General features: G+C 34.0%; 1 pseudogene; it reads right to left on the reverse strand.

Moving 5' to 3' along the window:
• Positions 1-25,641, reverse strand: part of LOC129923920 (dynein axonemal heavy chain 6-like) — a 76,919-nt pseudogene that overhangs the window by 48,385 nt on the left and 2,893 nt on the right.

Consider the following 25,641-nt stretch of genomic DNA (forward strand, 5'->3'; position numbering starts at 1 on the left):
TGACAAAAAAAGGAGGAACTTCTCAAGTCTATAATGTGAAAAGACAAAGCTGAGCTGTTTCAGTCATATGGGTAAATTTGAGGAGATTACAGAAACTCTTGGAAAATGAGGAAGCAGGGGGAACACTGTAATAAGAAACTCTCAGTCTAACTAGAGTTAGAGCCTTGACTTTGTGAATGAGATGATGTAGATCTACTTGTATTAAAAGCTAGTGTTGCAAAGAAATCTAGTTCCCTATGTTGTTTCGTTTAAAACTTAATTTTCAAGAACTAACTGATATGAAAGGGCAGCAGACTGACACCAGACAAAAAAGATGTCACAAAAATGGCAGCAGTTTCTCCATGTAAGCTTTATGTTTCTCTTTTCCATAACAATCATATTTAAATTCCCATAGAATTTAGCTTAATTTAAAGAAGACATTTATGGTAGAAAACTAATTTAATGAATATATTTATTGAAAAATGTCTGTGTTTACTTTTCATGAACTCCCATATCTTTAGCAAAACGTAGAAATGATGTCATTGGATCTGATCCTGGAGAAAGAACGAAGACCAGTGGAGTAGTCTTAGACATACTTTCATAGAGTTCTGGCAATGTGACAGGAGGACTTTCAACAAATTGTTTCCCTAAACATTCAGAAACAAACTCTGTCACTGCAAATGTTGTCTAGGATAAAAACAGAATTGACATAATATAAAAGTTAACAATAAATCCAAAAAGGATATAATTAATTTTTATTCACATAAAACCCAAGAAAAATATCTTTGTTGAAAAAAATTTACACACAGTGCTTTATAGTTAGAAGATTATTTTGATCCTAACTGCTACTTTTTTCTATCATTTTTAATGGATCAACAATCTCAATAGCCCCAAGATATCTATTAGCATTGAAGGATAACCCTAGCATCAATTTAGATTAATCTAGATCTAGATCTATTCAATTAGTCTTTCTACCTCAACATTAAGTTAATTCATGTTACAGAGAATATCAACTCCTTTTAAACATTTGAACATTGTGAGTGTAAGCATTATTTTTAATTCATCATATTGTAAAAAGCCAGAATGAGCCTTTAACTGGGAAGAAGTTTGGTTAGCAGGCCATAGATCTAGATTATCCATTTGACTGCCCTAACCCAGGGATCTAAGATGTGATGTGATTTTACAGAGAACCTGTGCCGCAGAACATAGATCTAATATTTAAACTATGACCATGGTAAGAAAACTTAAGGCTATGGCGCAAGATCCTTTGATCCCCTTTGCCAGTTTCACAGTTAGAATAGTAGGTCTATGTACTGGTTTGTAAGACGTGAGTGTGATGCTCTTTCTTGGGCACACAACAAAACTTTTAATTGAAAACTCACCCTTTCCTCACGGAAAACTTTAACAAACATTAATTTTTGAAACGCTGTCAGGCAATCATTCCAATTTCCATTAACTCTATCTGGAAGAGGCAGATCACCATCGTTATATTCAGGGGGATCCAAGACAGCGTAGAGAAAGCGCTCCGGAGGAGGATTTGCTTGAACCTAAAGTTTTTGATATAAAAAAAATCATGCTTTCTCAGTTATAATCTATACAATTTTAAAACGCAAAAACTTTCACAAGCTTCTTGCATTCATAACATTGTAAAACCTAGACCTAAAGGCCCAAGTCAAGCTGAATATAAAATACATCCTTGTTAATAAAATGAGCCTTTTAAAAAAATTTTAACAGTTATTGTAAAGAAAAACACTTTTTTTCTCTTGCCTCCTGGAGTCGAAATACACTGAATGACTACACAACACACATCTCTAATATTTGCTGAACACATTCTTATGGAAAGTTACAAGCACACGTTAACATAACAACAACAACTGATACATTAAATCATTTTCATAACATTCACCCCATACCCCTCCGGTTCAAATTGTGCCTAGGATTTACAAGGAAAGAACTAAACTAACCATACACCAAAATAATTGTTATCTTGTTCATTTTCTTTATTTCCAACAGTTATTGTATAAACTTTATGTCCATTGCTTACATAGATTGATAAATCATTATGTAAAATGGGAATACCCACTAGAGAAAGTGAAATAAAAAACTTTATGTTTGTCACAAGGCACTATTGTTTTGTTATTGTCACAAGCACTACAATTTTTGTGTGAAAGATGCCAACTCACTTAATTGTTCCTAGTTGGAGGCTCAAATTTACACTCTTGAATTTAAAGGTTTATGTCTGCATTTTCTGCCTGTTGTTCCTTATGTCTGTATCTTCAAGGTGTTTTTCTTATGTCTGCATTTTCTGCTAATTGTTTCTTGTCTTAATCTTCATGCTTGTTTCTTTTGTCTGCAAGCTTGCTGGTTGTTTGTTAAGTCTGAATTTTTGTGGGCGTCTCCTTAATCTGCATCTTCTGCTTTTGTTTTGTTTTTTTTTTATGTTTGCACTTTTGTGGTTGTTTTTTCATCAGGTAACTGGCTTGATCAATAAAATGCATTTTGACCTCATGAATATTATCATCATAAGGTTCAACAAAAGCTGTTGCATTTTTGGTGCAAAGATAGCAACTATCTGCTCTTAATTTTACGATCTTCATTTGGTCCATTTGTTCAGCTTTTTAAGATAGTAATAGAGCTTCGTGAGTTTGTGGTCAGGAAATCCTGATATGAAGCTAAGAACTAACCAACCCAATAAATGTGACTGGACTTGCAATCTGAGTCTAATTCAGTAACACTGGAACTAAAGTACAGAGAGCTGTACACAGTATACATTAATGATTTCAACGACAGATTTTTATTATAGGTTCATCCAAATGTGTTCAGACTAATGTGAATTCTTTATGACCATAAGAAATATAGTGCTTATTTTGATTGTTCATTGCTTTATGTGTATTGGCTCACCAGGCTATATACTATTACAGAAAATGTGTTTGGCTAGCATTACAGAGTAAACAGAAGGGGTAGCAAGAGACTCTTGGGCACAGGATTAAAACAATGAATCTAGAATGACAAAACTAAATTTAGTCATCCTGTACGGAGGCCCCATCAGTTTCTTTATCAAATTGCAATATACTGCAGACAATTTAAAAATTATAATCACAGAATTAATGGGAAATAAAAGTAAGAATTCAAAACATTAAAACACATTTTGTTTTTAAGAGATTGGTAATGAGCCTGGGCTCACGGAACCCATTTGTGCCATGGTTACTATGCCACAAACTGTAAAATATTTTGTATAATTTAGAACCACAATAAAACAATTTAATATATGACAAGTGATTAAGGCATATTTCTCATTCTAAATGCTAGGACAAATTCTTAAAAGTGCTATTTATTTCCTATGCCTGAAATGGGTTGCCTGAATCAGCCAGAAAAACAATGCCTTTGCAGAGTTAAGTCTCTCATTATTATGTACAAATAGATTAAAGAGACAGATTTCAAAGAATGAAATGATCTTTATTGAAGATATGTCCTAATTATTAAGATATGTAGCCTTCAGTTTGATTGAGACTGATTGTTTTAATATTTTTTTATATGGGTAATGCATTTTGTTATCGTTATCATTACCTCAGGGCCTTCATCCAGTCTTATCCATACAGGTGTTTTATCCAAATCATAATGGATGTAACGGAAGTTTTCAAATGTGTCACTCATCTCGCAGGCCATTTTCCAAACATTTAATGGAAGCCACGTTGTGTTTTCTGGTTTGGGGACATTTTGCTGTAGAAAATGTAATGGCTTTTAATTACAATAAAAGAAAAAAAGTTTTTATTTTGATAGAAGTTGTGTGTTCTATAATTGTTTAACCTTCCTCTTTCAATGAGATTCTAAATAATCCATAAATATTTCAAGTTGTCAGTGGTGACAAAGTGTGTTGATTCTCAATGGTTATATAAATTTAAACTCTCAAATCTAATTGATTTGAATAAGCTACAATCTTTAAGATGTACAGAAAATTCTGTGGCATTCAGCATTTTACATCTGTTAAAACTTATAATCTTCCCTTTGTAACTTCTCTTCTGTCTTTTCTGCATAAAGAGGCTAATCATCGATACACAGCCACGGTCACAGAAAATCACTACTCCATACAAGTGTACTATTATTTAAAACTTTTTATTCCTAATGTATATAATAAAATGATAACATATTTATATATCTCTAGGATCTCTAGAAAGTCATTTCATTTCTGTGAAGGCATTTCCTAAAATAAATGAAGTTGAAATAAGAGAAGAAGACAAATAATAATCAAAATGTCTAGTACCTTCTCTATACCTCCAATAGGTCCACGTAGAAAAAAATTCCACTCCAAGGGAGTTATTTCCCCTTCAGTTTTCATAATCTCTGAGCAAAGCAAAAATGAAAATACAAGCTTGTGTTTTTCAAAGAGACCTCTGAAAGAAAATCAAAGCAACCACTAGAGGAATATCTCATTTCACATGTCACATTAATCTGTAAGTAAGATCAAAGTTAATTTAGCTAATGAATTCTTTAAGATTTACAATATAAATAATGGGTACTTGACATTAGCTAAGAACACCCTTGTTAACCATCAGTAATAGAAACAGATGACCTTTGCATTATCTGCATCTGAAGGATGTGAAAGGGGACCAAGCATACTACAAAATAAAGCATGACCCACAAAACCATATACTAGAGGCACTATGAGATACATTTGATTATTTTATGGCCTCCTTCAGTTATGAAACAACTATTGGTCTCATGTAATTGAGATGAATACATAGGCTATGATTGGAACCATGTCACACATGGAGCAGTCCTCCCCCCCTTCCCCTTGCAACCAGCTGATCTATCCAAATGAAGGTTAATGCCAATAAAGTTAAGGAGTAAATTTTATCGGCATCGCAGACTCTGCCAGGGTGTAGCACTGTAAGCTGCCCAAGGGTCACTGGCTCTTGATTTTTCTTCAGGGTTGACTCCTGAAAACTTTCCCCATGTTTGGATATAGCTGCAATGAGTAGAGATTTGAATTAGAGTTTTCCTTCTCCTAGGTGGGTAGCCAGCAAGCTAAGGAGCCCCTTCCTGCCTGAAGATTACTTGTTAAAGCACCAGTGCTCTTCTTTACAGATAACTGTTCAAGCCGGATCCAATATCTGAGTTGGACTAGTTGTCATAGGCTAGTTGAGACGCATGCCTTTGGAAGCATTTTATAGGCAGTGGAGTGCTTATTTGCATAACACCAATTCCAGTAATGTCAATATTACTGAAACCATGAGACACAATGCAGGTAACAATACAAGAATTACCTAGAAACATTCTTGTAAATACATACTGTAGTCTCTTCTAAGCAAATGTCCAGTCGTGTTTGAAGGTCATCGGACTTCTCACTGGTTGAGATTGTATTGTTAAATAGCTGAATAAAATTTTAAAATAATAAAATGGTTAAGATGTTTCTGACTGAATCCTAAGCATTTGAAACATTGGAAAAATAAAGGCTAAAATTCAAATTAAACTCAGACATGATTGCCTAACTTTGGACTGGACCAATTTTCCTTTCAGACAATCAGATGATGGGGAGGGAGATTTTTTTTTTTTTTTTAAATTTTATTAGTAATGTGGGTGTAGGGGAGAAAACTACTCTATTCTAGCATCATTTCATTTGTCAAATTTGTTTCAGATTTTCTAAAAAATAAACCAAACTAATTTCTACACCATACTCATACAGATGGCTCCTTGGTCCTTTTACTACTGTCTTGTCCTGTTTTCGAACCCTACCAATTTATTACAGAGGCACAGATGACAAAAATGTTGACACCTTGTAATTAATTCTTTTAATCACAAAGAAACAATGGATTTTACAGAAGAATCCCATCTAGCCTTGTCAAGAACCATAGCTGCAGTGCTAAAATTTGTTGCAGGTTAGCGTCATTGTCATCTAATATACCATCTAGCAAAGCATTCATGGATAATAAAGGTTATTATTATTATCGGCTTACAGGGGTAATGTTTAAAGTGGTTCTGCCCATCAGCAACACAATACACAAAGAAGCTAAACATTTTAAAATGAATTTTCTAAATTAGTTAATAATGACACTGTATCTCAAACTTTAACTGTAAATAATGGATATTTTGGATAAGACATATACTGATTGTCAAAGAATATGAGAAAAAAACACATGTGCTTATAAATGAGTAAATTATCTGTTTTTAATTGTTATGACTATCTATCTGGCTGCCTGGAAACACTGGACTCAGATTGCCGGGTACTTTATCAACTCTAATAAACTATGTCAAATACTGTACAGTTGGAAGTTTGAAAGACTGCACAAGCGCTTCACTGTAGAGAACCTTACAAAAAGGTACTGCTCTACTTAATTGAATCATACTAGACTATCTGTTTTGTCCTGAACTCATACTGGACTCTACCAGACTATCTTGACTCTGCCACCTCTACTCTTTATAAAGGGCCCCTGAAGGCCTACTAGGAAATTACAGAATGTCCCCAGACCTTTTTTAGACAAATCACATGACCACATCACAACCTATTTTCAAGTAGAGTGTCCCTGAAGGGCCGTCCCTCATCCCTGTTCACTGCTAGCAGTAAGCTGGCTTCTGTCACCTGTGTGAGCGTGTCATATGCACATCTAACCTTACCCACATCAATAAGTTCATTTATAACAATATCATTTTTAAATACTTGTGTATATTAAGTAAATATGGGTAAAGTTTAAAATTTATATTTATACATGGGCCCACTGCAATTTGAAAGAGATCAACTTTGGGTACTAAGATCAATACTTATTGGTTTAAGAATGTAAAGTACACATACTAATGTGATGATTTTATGGCTTATCTATTCCTTTACCTGTTTAAAATACTTGAGAGAGAATTGATACATGGGATCTACTTCCCCCATGTCAGACACCACAAAGTACATAACAGAACCCCTCTCAGCAACACAGCGATATTTCTCCCGGGCTACACTGATCTTTTCTTCTGTTGTCTCGGATTCAGCAAGTCTTTGTTTGATAACTGCTGAGGTGACCTGTCAAGAAACAATTCAATGTAAGTCTTTGATAACTGCTGAGGTGACCTGTCAAGAAACCATTCAATATTTTTCTTTAAGTTGATCAGAAATACACTGTTACACTGTTACTTGATGTTTTTACTTTAAATTGGCAACTAAAAAACAATTTTTTCCCAATAGCTGTAAAATTTATAGGAGGACACCCTCATGATATAATTTTCTGGTAATATTGTCAGACCCATTTTAATCTTATTAGAATTTTGTTTAACCTTATGCACATTGTTTTTTCTTGAACCAAGTCTAACAAAACATAATGGTATTTTTTCTATTTGATTTCTAGTCTTCTACATCTTTGTTTTCTAAATCACATTATAATTATATGATCATTATTATATATTAAACTCTGCTACTGGAATTATAAAAAAAAATATTTTAGTGCTGTGTTACTTCTGCAGAGAGATATAAGGAATGAGAGATCCTCAAGATGTACTTGGGACATTTGAATGATGCTTTAATGGTTATAAACACCCACATTACCAATGGAAACAAGTGAAACTCTCACACTTCAAGGCCTATGTGATACTTGCCTTAGAATCATTCAATGTATTGATAAGTTCTTCATTGTCCAATATATTTCCTTCCGATTCAAAAAGTAACCAGAATTTTATCTTCAATAGATTTCAGCTGGTTCTTATCAGCATTGATTCTCATGATGAGTTCATTTCTTTGTTCTTCCAAGTCTGGTCTCTCTAAACTGACAACATCACTACAACCAATAGAAAGAAAAACAACCTTTTCATGTCTGACCTATTAAATGTAACTAGTTGAAATTTTTACTGCTCCTAGTTAAAAATTAGTCTATTTAAAAACAGATTGTATTCCCCAAAAAATTATATATTTTCATAATCAAAACAATAAAACAACATTTACATAAAAGTAGATTTTATAGTAGTAATAAAAATTGTAATGTATTTAGTTTAACCAATCTTATTTTTTTAAAAATCTTTTTAATAATTTGACTGGTTAATTTAGTCTTGAAAGAATGCTTTGGATGTTAAGCCAGAGCTAAAATAAAATGTATGTAACAAGAAAAAAAAAAATAGATGCGAAAGAAATTTTCAACCTAAGAAGTTGATCTTCAAGGCCTTTCTTGGTGACTGTGAAATTGATAACTGTTACTTTGATGCAGACTTCTGGCAAGTAATGTGGATTAGACAGTTTGGTGGTCATATAGAAGCGAAAGTTTCGATCATAGTCTATATCGCTATCCCCCAAGCGAATCAACACACGCCCACCCTGAAAAAGACAACGAAAAAAAAGATTAAAAAGTAATTTTTATTAAATCAGAATGTTGGCCTAAAACTCTATACATTGGGTATCACTTTGAAAATTTAGTTTTTAACTGCAAGTTCTATCCTTCCAATTTCCTTTTAAGCTCATTCATGACAAATTCAATTATAATTTCACTCATGTTGATTTTATTTATAATAATCTCATTCATTACTAGTTGATTCATCATGATTCTATTTATGGTCATTTCATTTATTATAATATTATTCATGCTAAAATTTGTCCTTATTATTTAATTGATGGGAGTCAGGTAGTGTGATATGCTGGCTGGACTGTTGTTCGGATGGTCTCAATAGTACCAGATTCATAACCTACAGTTCAGCGAGAGGTTTGGTTAGGATGAAATTACCATCAAATCTGAAGGAACATGTGAAATATTTTACATGTGAATAGACTTCATTACTTTTAGAAATATTACAAGATAAACTAACTTTTGTTTTAATTTTAAAGATTACATCCAAATAGCTGTTCATTGAATATTTCCTGTAAACATGAGACACGAGCTAAGTAAAAGTAAAGTTGCCCCTTTCAGACCTTGCTATCTATGGGGCAGATGATGTTAAGGTCATCTGTTTCTATGGCCAACAGTTAACAAGCAGGGTGTTATGTGGCCAGTACAACGACCAACCGCCTTTACATTCCACAACTAAAGTCGGGTACCCATTAGAGTTGGGTGGACTCAGGGGCAAATGAACTCCATCTTATATTTTCTTATAATTCCAATAAAATCTATTGTGAGCCTAAACATAAAACTTAGTTCATTCCCTTAGAAAAGGAAAGAAAAATTATCATAAATCAGCCCATAACATAGTTATAATGAGAATGATATTCGAGAATGTTTAAAATATCATTATCTAGATTTCAATCTACAAAGGAATATGGTAAGCAGACAAGATAGGATAAGATGATCTGTTCTCTGCTATAATATAACAAGTAGGCTCTGACCAGAAAATAATTTTCTAATTGGAAATACGTTTGACTACATATACTCTATTAAAAAAAAAATAGGAACATTCCAAGACAACCACTAAGGAGACCAGATACAACACTAAGAAATTCATTGAAAGCATTGGCAAATGGGGATGGGGGAGGCATTCCATAAAATCATCCTTAACCTTTTATGTATTATCATTTTAGCCTCGCATTTTTTCATTCACAGTTACCTACAACACTATACTATTTATTTTTGTACAAAATATATTTTGATAACTTCAGCAACCAAGATTAGTGTTCTAAAAGATTACAGTAACATTTTTTTTCCTCTCTGTTCAACAATACATTTGCATCTGAACACTCTGCATTAACACTGTTCTGGGCATCTCTTTGAGAATCCTGGGATTAAAGCAAGCAATAGCTTTACTTCACAAATACCTAATTAGGAACACCAAAAAACTCAAAATTTTTGAATCTACTCTTATAGAGAAACATGTTAAGTCCTTAGAAATGAAGCATTTTCATAATGTCAAATTTGATAAAAGTGACCTTACTTATAAATATATAACTGAAAAAAGTCAATAAGGTTACATAAAAGGTTCAAATACCTAAAGGAGTTTAAAGCTTGATATGTTACTTGTCATGTAAAGCACTTTAGTTATAGATGGAGAAATGAATTGAATGTTGCACTGACCAAACCCTCAAAACATATTGGAGTCCAAGGGTAGATTACATAAAGTTGTAACAAGTCAGGAGACATTACTCCATCATTAAACCTTTTTGCTTTTACAAACACAGCTTTTACACACACAGAGAAAATTTTGGTATACAATAAAGTGTTTAAATGTTTAGATGTAATAGAAAAATGTTACCTGTATAAAGGTTTGTTTTAACAAGACAGGTTCTAGTGCTGGATCCAAAGCTTCACCAACATCCTCCATCAAAACAGGTAAACCTGCTCTTATGCAAGCTTCCAGTGTTCTCAGAAAGTTGGAATTTGATAATTTAATAATTTTAAGCTTATTTAGAGCCTCTCTATTTCTGATCCATCTGTTGGCCTGAAAGAAGTGTCAACAATAATACTCAGCTTTAATCAATACAAGTACATACTAGAAACATTATTTGTTTACTTAGAAACTTTACCTGTTCTTGTGGGTCAATCATCAAAGGCCACCTGCGACCTTTAGTTACAAGAACAGCGTTTTCAATTGACACAGCATCTCTTGGCAGACCGTCAGCATTCCATTGTCGAATTTCATATATATCTGCCAAGACTGACACAAGAGTCATATTTTCTGTTGCAGGTATTTGAAGATCAATCAATCGTTTAGTCCAACCTGTAGAAAAGTTTTTGTATCCAAATTATTAAATACATTCAAATGTCTTATAATGAACCTAAGTATTCATGCTAGATACATCAGAGTATTTCAGTCATATCAATTGGTCGTTGTGGTAATATTTAGGTTATGTTATGCTACTTTCTTAAAAATGTTCTTTCTTAATATAAATATTTCTAAAAGTTTTTAACAAATAATTAAATGTGAGAAATACAAGATACAGTTAAGTTAATAATAGTAAAGTAAAGTTCCACTTTCATACCTTGTGGTCTATAGGGCAGATGATGTAAAGGTCATCTGATTCTGTGGCCTACAGTTAACGAGGGTGTCATGTGGCCAGCTCAACGACCAACCGCCTTTACTTTTCCCCAACTAATGTCAGGTACCCATTAGAGCTGGGTGGACTCAGAGGCGCCCAAGGATCCTGAAATTAAATATCCCAGTCTTCACTAGGATTCAAACCCCGGACAACGGTTAGGAAGTCAAGCCCTTTACCGCTCAGCCACCGCGCCTTCTAAGTTAATAATAATTGAAGTAAAATATTTTGTTTCTAACTACTAAATCATATATCTGAGAGTAAAGCATAACTAAATAATGAAAAATCAAGCTAGACCTAGTAATATTTTCAAGAGTTATGAGAACAAGAAGTTTGTATAATTTGATGTTTGGCCAGGAAGGTATACAGTCTCAAATGATCAATTCAAAAGCAGAAAGCAGGAGGTTTGGACTAGAAAGTAGATTATCTTTATCTTTGAAGGAACATCCGTAAAATGTAAAACATTTTATAAACATTTTTTAGAAACAGCCTTCACCATTTTCAAAACCTAATTCATTTTGTACTTTTCATATTTTCTTATTGAGGATGATTAGTTGCCATGTATCAAGATTAATGGGCAATTAGGAAAACTTACAACTGAAATGAATAAAAAGCTGCTACAAAGGTCTAAAAAATTTATTTATGTATCCAACACAATACTTAAGCTAGTCAAAAAACAATCAGTTAATATGGTATAAGCAGACATTGCATTAATAAAGGTTTTGTTTTTTAAGTTTTGGACATTCATTCAGAAATTAAGATTATCATGTACCAATCTAAACTTCTTGAGAACCAAAGCAGACAGCAGTGGGAAGGGTTCAAACTGATGACAGTCCTAAAGGCATACCACACAACCAGTTTTCTCTCTTAATGGTACTAGTTTTCAAGGGTGTCTGTATCTAAACATTTTAAAAGTACATTGTTTTTGATGTTTACTTACCTTCTACAAGTTTTTGCCTGTAAGTAGAAGTAAAGGCTCCATAGTAAGCTACACAAGCTGCTGCTATAAAAACATCTCCTACTACATTTTTCAACTGTACATCAAAGTTGGCAACACTTTCCTCCCAACGAACCTATAAGAAACATGATGTAGAAAGAGAACAAATACTATGGCCTCTTTCAGTTGCAAAATTACTATGGAAATGAGAAATGAGATGAATGCCTGGGCATTAGTTATGGTTGGAACAATGTAACCCAAACAGCTATTTTCCAATTTCTGAGCACAGCTGATGAATCCAAAGGAACAGCAAGTGCTGATACAGAATGCGAAATGCGGTGGCACAGGCTCTGCAAACTGCCTTAAGGTTGTCTGCTCCTTATTTTTCCTCAAGATAGACTCCCAAAGCCTTTCACATATTTGGGTATAGCCGCAAGGCAGCAGAGGTTTGAATTCAGTTTTCCTTCTCCTAGGTGGGTAGCCAACCAAGGCTAATGAGCCCCTTAAGCCTGAAGCTTACTGGTTTAGGCACTGGTTACACATTTTCCCCAGTTAGTGATAACAATTCTCCCATATCTAACATCTAACGGGTAGAGGCTGTTTGTCAGAGGCTATCTGAAAGCCATTGAAAGTATTTTTTAAGTAGTGGAGTGCTTATATCCATTACCACTTTTAACAACCTTGCAGAACAGAGAATAAATATTTCAAGGAGCAGAGAATAAATATTTCAAGGAGCAGAGAATAAATATTTCAAGGAGCAGAGAATAAATATTTCAATGATAAAGATGAGAACTAAATGAGTTTCTAGTAATGTCCCATCCTTATTTCAACATGAAATCATGAGATTGAGATGTTGTTTCAAAGATAGTTGAGCTATTGAAATGTATATTTTTTTAAAGTAGAAATATGAAAAAAAAAATCACACCAAAAAAGTGACAAAATCATTGTAGTCTCACACTTCTTTCTAAGACTGTGTGCCATGCATGTCTCATCTCCAGTATGGAAATATGGTTTTAGTGAATGAATGCACATATTTTCAAATCGTTAATTTATTCCTCAAGGTGATATTTTTGTTTGATCATTTCAATTTATCTTTGATATTATAAAAACTACGCCCAGTAGGCCAAGTCTGACTAAGAATCATATTTTAATGTTATAATAGTTCTCATAGATTTTAAAATAACCTACTTGTTCATCAGCTAAGGCTGTTGTCAGTTTGGAAGAGCGTTTCAATCTGGCAGCAGTCACAGCCATGTTTCTTTCCATACTCTTGTCAAAGACAGCCTGAAGATTTTTAATTTGTTTCTCCACTTCAGCCAGTTGGTCTTGTTTAGCTTTGAGGACACTTAAAACCTCATTGAGAACGTCTTGAGCCTCAGCCAGTCTGACAAGGAAGAGATAATACATCTTGTAATAATAATATACCAACTATACATATACTTCTGTAATAATACTATATATATATCCCATGTTCCACTGTCAAAGTGACATCATTATGATTTAGTACAAAGTTTACTAATTAATGACCACTAAAGTTGTATTAAAACAAGTCTAAGAAAACAAATATAATTGAATATTTTTTTACTTAGACCTAGAATGATTTAAAAAATAGCAACACTTTGACTGCTAATTATTTAATGCCTTGACTGCTAATTACTTACGCTTGTTTCTTTGGCTCAACTTGTTTAGCTACAGCAGAGTAAACATCAATTGCTCGAACCCATAGGACTAAAGTTTTACAAGCCTGGACGAAGAATAGATTTATCAAACAACATTCCATCATTACTCTGTGGTTATAACAATCTTCAAAACATTAAATCACAAATATTTTCAGGTAAGTAGTTAATGATTTAAGATGTACATTCACTATGAAACTTTTCCATAAACAATGTGATTACAAAATATAATGTCTACTAAAAAAAAATAATAATGCATCTATAGACATTTTTTTCCACACCAAATACAGAAATTGTTTTTCTGCTTAGAAGACTGCTGGTTGGCAAATAAAAAAGAAGTAAAAAAACAAACAAAACAAAACAACATTCAATTAAAAGTGGAATTGTTTTGACATACTGTGGGCTTAACTTATTAGACAGATCATTTTATTAGTACAACATTTGTGGGTGAATGTTAGACTGTGTTACTCTTCAAGTCTCTGAACCAAATAAAAGAAATGATTTCACATTCACATTTTGTTGTGTAGTGACAGTTGTTTTTTTTAACACCAGATCTTCTGTAGAATATTAAACACATGACTAGCCTAGTTGATCTAATTTTAAACATGTATGTTAATCATCCCTCTTTGCTTTTAATATAGACAGTATCATCTCTTTCTACTAGGTTTTCTCCTTGACGTTGTAGTGGTTTTTCTTGGTTTTATTTATTCTCAACACCTGAGTTTTCTTTTCATTGATTTTTAAACCAGTTTTCTCCACTTCTATAATGATCTTGTTTAATTTTATACGAGCATGTTGTAGTTTTTGGAGGCAGATATCATCTTGTGAAATCTAGATCCTCCATTTTTTTGTCCATTGAATGCATGTGTTGCCAGCTTTTTACCTTTTCATTATCCAGTCTAATGAGTTTTTTAATGAGTTTTTAAATTAGTTACCTTTGAAACTTTGGCTACAACGTCAGGTACAAAACTTGGCATGGATGTATATTTCCTGACTTTAGCCAGCTTGGCGGCTGGGACATTTTCTTTGTCATATTCATAATTTTTTTTTAAGAAGTTTGTGTCTGCCAGCATGGCTTTACAACTCGCCCAGTCTGTCCTGAAAGAAATTATTGCATATGCAATCAACATTTTAGTGCAATGAATTACTGAAGGTCACGGTCATTAGACGTTCACCAAGTATAAAACATTAATGTTTCGTTTGTTTATTCCACTTACTTGTTGCCTAAGAGTATGGCAACAGCTTCTAGAACTGTCTGAACAAGTTCTGGAGGTTTGGTAAATACTCGTATCTCAGCAATGTCATTTTTGTCTAGTGCTAACAAAGCCTGAAAGCGCAGAGTCATAACAGATCATTGTCATTCTTATTATAAAAACTAAAACAAATAAATTCCACTTATCTTACTCATGGTTAACCAGTAACACAGACTAAAAACGCAAAATACTTAGGTGTTATGATAAATGAAAAACTGCCATGGAATCCCCATATTGATTAAACTATCAAAAAAAATCAAACAAAGCATTAAGCATAACTAAAATGTTTGTTAAGCTCATAATAGAATATGCATCCTCTGTTTGGGACCCCTCAACTCAAGAAAACATTAAGAAACTGGAACAGACACAAAATAGAGCAGTGAGATTTATAACAAACAAATATTCACATTTGACTAGAGTAACACCTTTAGTAAAATCACTAAATTTAGAAAGCCTTCAGGATAGAAGATTCAAAAGTAAGGAATCAATTATACATAAAACATTGAACCAGAATCTTCAAATACAAAAACAAAACCTAATAAAATACTCAGAAAGACACAAAGGCATATTCCTCGTTCCATATGCTATGACAAATTTGTACAAATGCTCTTTCTTCCCCAGTGCTATTAGAGCTTGGAATGGGTTGCCTGATCTAGCCAGGAAAATCAGTGACTTAGCAGAATTTAGGTCACAGGTTAATACTCATGACTAAATGCATGACGCGTAGGATGTAGTCATCTTCTTACAAGACTGTCAATTATTTTCTTATAGAATGTCACAATTTAATTGAACTGAACAACCTAGAATAACTAACACTCTGTAAGGCAGTGTGGAACAACTAGGAAGAACAGCATGCCACTGCAGAGAGCCTACAGCTAAGCTGAGTAGATGAAGAAGATGAGAAAATGTGGTAGAGCTCATGAGTTTAATAAAATTAATTTATTGTTTCCCCAGCATTAAACTCTTCAGTGCTTTCCAGCAATCAACTCTTCTAGGGTGACAAGTTATCAATACTTCATATGCATAGTGGTTATGTGTAGATCTTTTCTGAGAGTTTCATTAGTTCACATATATATAGTTTTTTAAAGTTTAAATTTAACTTAACATTAGGTGTTTAAAATTTTAATGAAGTGGTTAATATGAAATTTAAAATTTATTTATGTGTTTAAAATTTGAAAAAAACCCAGCATAAAACAAGACAAATCTCAGAGACTTATAGCAAAGGCAAAAGTCAAATATGATTAAATCAGAGATCTGCTATTCACATATGGCTGCACTTTACTTCCCTCAAATATAGTGGGTCTTCAAAAGAGCTTGACCCTCTTCACTAAGGCAAAAACTTTGGCTTCAATATCAATGCAGCAAAGACAAAAGTTCTGTACCAACCTCCTCCCAATAAAATTGCCAAGAAACAAGACATTTTTAAAGATGGCCAGAAACTAGTAAGCATAAAAATGTTTGTCTATCTGGTAACTAAATGCCAGCCTATATGCTGAGGTAGACTTCCTTGTTGCATGCCACAGTGCCTCAGACTTTAAAAACAAGTATGGTCAAGAAGACTAAGCACTTGTACAAAAATTAAAAATTGACAATACTGTAGTCCTTCTATGCTTCAGATTCCTGGACCTTATGTTCCAGTCACATCAAAAAGCTGAACTCTTACCATCTCTGATGTCTAAAAACTTAACCAGTGAAAAATGTTTGACTACATATGAGATTTTAAGATCTTTTGCCACAGCAAAAAGGTCAGAACTATGATGGGCTGAACATGTAGTTCTTTTGCCTGAAAATTGCCTCCCCAAATGACATTTTATGTGGAGCTATGAGCTGGAAAGTGCTCCCAAGTGATATATAGGCAACTCTCAAGAGATCCCACAAAGAAAATGAAATTGACATTTATGACTGTGAAATGCTATTTATTATTGCACCTCATGGCATGAAGCCGTGTATGGCAGTATTATGAGATTGAAGACAAGGAGATTATGGTCATCAGTAAAGAACATTCTCGCAAATTTTTTTTTTATCAAATTGGGCAACTCTCAAGATACCCAACCTTTTCATGCCATGTGTGCGTCCAGTTTTTCAAATGAAGATAATCTTCCCTAGCAGTTTTTGAGTTAAAAGAAAATGAGATCATTTTTTAATGACAGAGAAGGAACTACTACCTTGTCATGTAATGACACTTTGTGAATAACAGAAGATTAAAAAGTAAAGTAATAATACATTCTTTCAAGGAAAACCAAGAAAATAATATACAAAACCATAACAAGACCAGCAGCAATGCGTGGAAGTGAGACCTGGACACTGACTAAGACATCTGAAAATTTAATTAATACTTGGGGAAAAAAATTCTTAGGAAAATCTATGGTGCCATACAGGATGAAACTGGGTGGAGGACACACATTAACCAAGAGATATATCAATTATATGAAGACCCACCAATAGTGACCGAAATAAAAAAAGAACAGACTATGTTGGGCAGGTCACCTTGAAAGAATGTCAGATAACAGAGGAGAGAAAATCGTCAGACAAAAAACAAAAGGCAGGCAACCCAAAGGCAGACCCTGAATGCGATGGATTGATGATGTGGAAGCAGATCTTTAACAGTTTGGGGTTAGAGCGTGGAGACGAAGGGCCCAGGAGAGATCTGAATGGAAGGATGTGTTGAAACAGGCCAGAGCCCTCCATGGGATGGGATGGAATAATAATACATAAAACACTTAACCATAACTTATAAATACAAAAACACAACCTAATGAAATACTCCAAAAGACACAAAGATAAAGTAACAAGTAACATTTCTTATTCCATCTGGTAGGACAATTGGTACAAGTGTTTCTTCCCTATTGCTATTGCAGCAAGGAACATGTTGCCTGAATCATCCAGGGCAATCAAGACTTAGGTGAGTTTAAGTCTGTTATTAACTTACATGACTAGATTAACAAATGGATATGCTTAATCTATAACTCTCTTCTGTTTAGAAAGAGTGTCTGTAATTTATAAAAATGTTTTACTTTCTCTGCAACTTCCAGCGCAGGTAGCGCCTCGTTCAAGTCTCGCTGAGCATCATCTGCTATAGCCTGAGTTTCTTCAGCAGTTGTTTTCGCTTTTGCTTCATCGATAGCCACCTGTTTCTGAACCTGATTGATAAATTGAAAGAAACTGTTATCCATACATATTAAATATTTCATATTGATTAGAGCTCTGAAACAATCCACAGCAGCCATTTCTGAGCCTAATCAGAACATACTAAAATAGATCAAAAGCAGCCTAGAATCTCATTAGTGCATTGAAATACTGATGGAGGTCTTTTGTTCTTAAATGTTGACTGGTTTCTACATCAAATATTAACTTAAATAATCACTCAACTTATAATTGTTATTATCAGTGAATTTTATTACACTGCAATTGTTCAGGGAACAGTACCAGGAAAAAGAAGAGGCAAAGAAAGTGAATGGAAGACAACATCAAAGAGTGGACAAGCCTATCACTGGAAGAGATTCTTGATCTAGTGTTAACTTAAGAGATTTCTTCGGACTTATATTGTGAACATTTCGTTGATGTGATTACTTATTCTACATGGCATGAGCAGCCAGTATTTTATTGGTTTATATTTTGTGATGGCTGAAGTCACCAATATCTTTTGTGATCTATATCTTATATGTAATAAAATTCTTGTCTGCTACAAGAGCGTTTATTAATAATTCAGAATGTTTGTGCTTGGAGAGTTCAGTACGCTAGTGTACTCACGCACCTGCAAATCTAGTGCGTATGAGAAAGTACTTAATTAAAGAACATTACAGCAATATCTACAACACTCGGACACATTCGCGTCGCAACGCCTACAACCAGAACCAGGCAGCGACAATGAGTAAAGCTATTAACATTTTCTACAGCCTAATCTAATACGTTAGTATTCTTTAGTTGATCCTGATTTGTGCTTACATTATAAGATGTCTGAGTAACAAATATATTACTTTTATTATGACTAAAGATAATCCTAGCTTTAAAATATGTCTAAAAAACTAATTGATGTCTGTGGACACTTATAATGATACCATTTGAACTATCCCTTTTTAATACAACTACACTATAATAATAGTAAGGCTTTTTCTTTGAGTCCAAAGATTAATGAGGAGTACAAAATTTTACATGGCTACACAGTCCCAGCTGTGACCTGCAACTGCACTATAGAATAGTAGCACAAAAAATGACTAAATTAGGATAAGCATTAAGAATTAGCCACCAGCAATATATATCAGTGCATCCAGAACCAAGGAGATGAACCATTTAGTGACAGTCATAACTTAGATAGAAAGATCAAACTTCCGTTATATCCAGATTTAGCTTACTATATTTACAGCCATCAGCTCTACTACAACTTAGCTATTTTTAACTAACCTCATTTGACAAATCTAATAACTTATTCTAAACCAATAATATATACTTATGTCAAAGTCAAGCAAAAGAACATTACTTTAAGGATAAAAAAATAGAGAAAGATTAAAGGGCTGAGAAGAGTCTCTCTGAAAAGGATAGATTTGTGCAATGGTCGAAAAGGATAGATTTGTGCAATGGTTGAAAAGGAAGAGCAAGATTTAGTACAATCCAAGATAAATGTTTTTTTTTTACATTAATAACATCCAAAAATGTGAAATAAGTCTGGCTTTATTTAATAAAAAAATATTTATAAGGAAGAACTGACATTTTTATTTTGAAATATTAGAACAATAGACGGTAGTTTCTATTCTAGGATTTAATAGGAAGTGCAATTTATGATCACTTCTTTCAAATTATATTTATTTAGAAGAAATTAGTGTACCTTGTTTTCTCTTGTACCATGGTAATGTACAGGTTGATCAGCTCAAGGTAGGAAGTGGGTGTGGTGTAGTAACGACGCTTTAGCTCGGTGAAGAATCTCTCTGACATTTCTGTAACACTCATATGAATTTCTACACACATTTTAGATACATTGTCCTGTAAATGAAATACTCAAACTATTACAAAATTTGTGGGACATGATAGTCAAATGATGAAGCACTTGGCTTCAAACTGATGAGAGGGATTCAAGTTTGAAAAACAGTGAAGAGTTTTAATTTTGAGATTTTTTGGAGGCCCCTGAGTGCACCTACTCTAATGGGTACCTGATATATGATTTTTGGATGCCCCTGAGTGCACCTACTCTAATGGGTACCTGATATATGATTTATTTTGAGGCCTTGAGTGCACCCAACTCTAATGGGTACCTGATATATGATAGGTACAGAAAAGGCAGTTGGCATTGTGCTGGCCACGTGACACCCTAGTTAACCTTTGGTTATAGAAACAGATAAGCTTGTTTGTTGAACATGTTTCAGATGTTACTTCAGAATAGAATATCCTTATTTCCTAGCCCCCACCTCCTTCAGGTTGACAGGGGAAACCAGTGCGCAGAGTTTGAACCCAGGGCATCAAGATGACAGTCTGGAGTAAATACTGCTTGATCAGGCAACACAAGTTTTATTCATCTGCCTTTATAGATCACAAGTTCAGAAAGAGGAACCTCTATATAATATGTGTTTAGGGCAATAAAATAGCAATGTCAAACCTATGTAATCAAGTCCTTTTGATAAAACACCAATGTAAAATGAATAAGAACTTTCTTGTTGTAATGGTTCAGATGCTACACTTAATTGTAACTTGTTGACAAAATATTTTGCTACAAAATATTCAAATTTGTTTTGCTCTAAATTAAACATTTCTTGTATGTCTATTTGTATTAAGTGTCAATATTAATATTTTTTTAAGAACAATTTTAACTATTGAGTTTTGTTTGTTTACTTAAATAGTAAACATTATTTGTTTGAAGATTAGTTTGCTTCATATTTTTTAAGTGGTAGTTTCTAGAAAAATGCAAGTCAAGTTTTTCAATTGAAGACTTGAGTGAATGTTAATGATCATAGATATTTGAGAATCACATTTTCTTTCTAATGCTCAATAAAATAATAATTTAGTGTAAAACTTACTTTGATTTCATCTGAACATCCTAAAGATACGGTTTTAAAGAAAGACTGTGCCACTCCTAAAAGAGCTTCTTTCGGCCATTCAATGAACCAGTCTATGGTGCAACAGTTGACCAAAGATGGAAACATCTGGCATGTTGATCGAAAGGCAGAGCCCACCGGAGACATGCACAATACTATGTGCAGATTATTTCTGGAAAAAAATACAGACCGATAAAGTGCAATTAAATTTAAAGGACAGCTTTACAGAAAATAATATTAAACAAATTTATTATGTCTGGATTAAAATATTACAACAGTACAGAGTCTTAAAGAATTTATTTCTCTGAAAAGTTTTCTTTATAACCATCAAAATAATTTTTCTATCTTATCAGTCTACAGATATTCCTTGTTAATCTAGTTATGCACATTAATTTTAGACCTTAACGCTTTTGTAATTTCAGCTCTTTTGTTTTCTTTTTAAGAATGTCCAAATGAAGATCTAAAGGGTAAAAGTGTTGACTCTATCACAACATGATATCTATACTCTAAATTCACTTTAATTGCTCTCAACAAATCTGCAACTAATAGTTCATTCTTGAGTGCCTTCTAATCATCTTGTCTTACTTTTTTTTTTATTTTGTAAAATAATGTTTTACATGTTTCGGATGTTCCTTCAGAGTTGAAGATAGTTCACTTCCTAGCCCAAACCTCCCGCAGGACGACGGGGGATGGGAGCGGGCAGGGTTTGAACCCTCGACCGTCGATAAATCCGAACGACAGTCCAGCGCACAAACCGCATGACCAGGCAGCCATCCTAACTTTTAACTTTTACTGTGACTGTTCATTCGTCAAATATATATTTACCTATGCATGCACAAATTGTTAACTTGTATCACATACAAAGATTATATTTTCAAACTTGGAAATCCAAAACAGGATTACAATTTACAATGGCAACCAAGCCCCATGATGACCTTCTGACCACTGTTAAAAAACACAAGTTAAGACTGTACAGTGAGATTCTCAGGGCTCGCAAGAACTTGTCTGCAGGTAACAGTACCAGGGAAATAAAGAAGGTGGTGTAAATGGAAAGGATTGGGAGGACAACATTAAGGAATGGATGGGGCTGTCTACGGAAGAAACTCTAATCCTGATAGAGAGAGAAATGGAGAAAAACTGTTAACAGATGTTTATGGTGCCCCAACAGTTCAACAGACTGAATGACAGGGTAAGGTGAAGATACCCATATGTATGTAGTGCTACACACCAGTCAAGTGACAAGCACAATTCTCTGAACAGATGTTTATGGTGCCCCAACAGTCCGACGGACTAAATGACAGGGTATGGTGAAGGATGGCTGCCTGGTCGTGCGGTTTGTGCGCTGGACTGTCGTTCGGATTCATACATGAAATATAGTAAGGTCATATGTGCCTGACATTTAAAACAATAATGTCAACTGTACCTGACACAATGGATACATGTCAACTGTACCTGACACAATGGATACAGTTAGGTCTAGTGTCATTTATACATGAAATATAGTAAGGTCATATGTGCCTGACGGTTAAAACAATAATGTCAACTGTACCTGACACAATGGATACAATAGTCATAGATAGCATCTCTATTTCCTTCAGGAATTCCTGCCTCTTTAGCACCTGGTCTGCAGCCTATTATCAACCTCTCATACTCGTCAGGTTCAAACAAGTTTGGAACTTCTCCAGAGTTCAGCATGTTGTTAATATCTTCTAGAAATTCTTCTACCACAATCTGTAAGATGACAAAACTCACATATTTTTTTCTGTCTTTATGTTGTAGTATAGCTAGCACATTAAAAAACTATTGAGCAGTGGTGCACATGTATGATTATTGATGTTTATGGTCAATTATATTGAAATTAGTGCAAGGGAAACATTGATGACAAGGCATTTGACCACCATCTTTTGTAAGACAAGTTTTGTGGATGTTATTTTGTTGTGGCCATATTTAGAGGGGATCATTGTGACCTACTTGTAAAGGAATGTTATCTAAACAAATTAAGTGGACACCCATAAAGGCAAGACACAGATAGTCAAAGGTAATTGTACTGAGAAAGGCTTCAAGATAATGGATTGCTTTGTTTTGGAAAAAATTCCAAGAGGATGGGAGAAGGGTTGCATTGCAAGAAAAAACAATTTCTAAAACTAGTTAAAATGTAGATTCTATTGTTGCTAATTGAAAAAAAAAAAGTGCATAAACACTAAATATTTTAATAAGACATAATAATATGGACTAATTAATTAAAATAAGTACTATATGCATAGTTCTATACAGGATTTTACAAATCAAGTTTTCATATAGATCTAATGATTTTAAAAATGTTTGTTATCTTTAATGATCTCAGTATAGGCATAAAATGAATATTTGTGTATGCAATATATAATTTTTAGGTTATTTAAATATCAAATATTTATGACTATGAAACTGATCAAATAGACAGTTTACACCAATCTACTTTTATCTACAGTAGATCCAATGGCTTTTTAACCTGTCTTGACTTATCATCAAAATGAAGAAACTGCATATCCTGATCAGGGACTGCTGTTCATGACAATAAGGTGCACACCTACCATTTGCAAGAAAGATCACAAAAACTAGTAAATGCTCTGGTTGTTGCATGTCAAGGGTTCAGACTTACAATAAGTCTCACCAAGACTCAAGTCTTGCACAAGAAAAAGCTTCTGCAGCAGTGGCAAGACTCTCTAATTATGTCTGGGAAAATACCAAACTGACCACAGCGACCAAAAAAGCTGCATAGTGTGAACTCTTCTTAATGGTAGTGAGAGCTGGTCAACAAGCATACATCACGAGAATAGATTAAACAGTTTACCCTTGCACTGCCTGTGACACATAATGTCCTTTTCCTGCAGGGTTTGTGTCTCCCATCAGGAAGTTTTGAAATTAGCCAATACACACAATATCTATAATATTATGACACAGAAAAAGACTAAGTTGGCTTGGACATGTCACTTGCATGCCAAATGAAAGTTTCCTAAGCCCAACCACTATGCCAAGATTATGGAGTCTCACCCAAGGGATGCCCAAGACTAACCAAGCAAGATTTGATGATCACAGGCTTCAATGAAAGTATGTGGGAGAAGAATCACCCAAGATTGGACATACTGGTACAAACATCACCCAAGATTGGACAGGGTGGAGGTAGACTGTGCACACTGGTACAAACATCACCCAAGATTGAATAGCATGAAGGTAGAATGTGCACACTGGTACAAACATCACCCAAGATTGGACAGGGTCAAGGTAGACTGTGCATACTGGTACAAACATCACCCAATATTGAACAGCATGAAGGTAGACTGTGCATACTGGTACAAACATCACCCAAGATTGGACATCGTGAAGGTAGACTGTGCATACTGGTACAAACATCACCCAAGATTGGTCAGCATGAAGGTAGACTGTGCACACTGTTACAAACATCACCCAAGATTGAACAGCATGAAGGTAGACTGTGCATACTGGTACAAACATCACCCAAGATTGAACAGCATGAAGGTAGACTGTGCATACTGGTACAAACATCACCCAAGATTGAACAGCATGAAGGTAGACTGTGCATACTGGTACAAACCTCATTGAGAACAAAAGGAATGAAGCAGCTAGAGACAAAAAGATGATAAAGAAAGCTGTCCTGTCACATAGCCCTTTAACAGGTGCATTCATATACACTAACTGTGGCAAACATTGACACTTAAGAATTGGCTTGTTTAATAACACCAGATTCTGCCCAGACTCAAGAAGAAACTAAAACCGATGATGCATCTAGGCTTATCCATTGTCTTTCAAATAGAAGAAGCCATATAGTATAGTACCAGTATTAGATTTTTCAAATATTAATATGTATCACATTAGTTTGACAAACACACATGATCACACAGATATTCACATACATACAGTTTGACAAACACACATGATCACACAGATATTCACATACATACAGTTTGACAAACACACATGATCACACAGATATTCACATACATACAGTTTGACAAACACACATGATCAAACAGATATTCACATACATACAGTTTAACAAACACACATGATCACACAGATATTCACATACATACAGTTTGACAAACACACATGATCACACAGATATTCACATACATACATATGTCTCTCTCTCTCTCTCTCTCTCTCTCTCTCTATATATATATATATATATATATATATATATATATATATATATATATATATATATATATATAAACTCTTTTGCCAACCTGTGTATCAGTAAATAAAAAAATTGTGGGTTTATTTTGAATGCCTGCTGTATCATACAATTTTTTCAGGTCATCGTGGAATGAAGAATAGTCATAGCCTCGAAAGAGCTCAATCTGGAAGCAGCGATAGTTACACATGTGGGCAGACAATCTGCACACAAAAAAAAAAAAAATCACATACTTAGGTGTGTTTTTATGTACTAGTATATATAAATGTTCTTTTAAAACTGTAAAAAATGATTATTTTAACTCAACAATCTGGTAAAAATATTATAGATATTTATATATTGAACCTTGTTAATGACTGTTTTCCTGTTCCTCCCACTCCAACCAATAAGGCATTGCCTCTTTCTTGTTGAATCATCCTGACTAGTCGAGTAATATGTTCCATTGCATCCATAAAGAACACAAAACGCATTTCTTTAGGTGATGTAAGGTTAAGGTCATCTAGATACTGTCTCAAACAGAAGGAATTTCTACATAAGTAAGTATTACAAGCTTTGTAGAGTTCTATATAAGATGTATTTTAATTTAGATGATTTAATAAAATATAGAGGTTAGACTATGAAGTGCTTGATGATAACTTTTGAAATGGTTAAAAACAT

This window comes from Biomphalaria glabrata, chromosome 18 (genome assembly GCF_947242115.1).
Source record: "Biomphalaria glabrata chromosome 18, xgBioGlab47.1, whole genome shotgun sequence".
Taxonomy (NCBI): domain Eukaryota; kingdom Metazoa; phylum Mollusca; class Gastropoda; family Planorbidae; genus Biomphalaria; species Biomphalaria glabrata.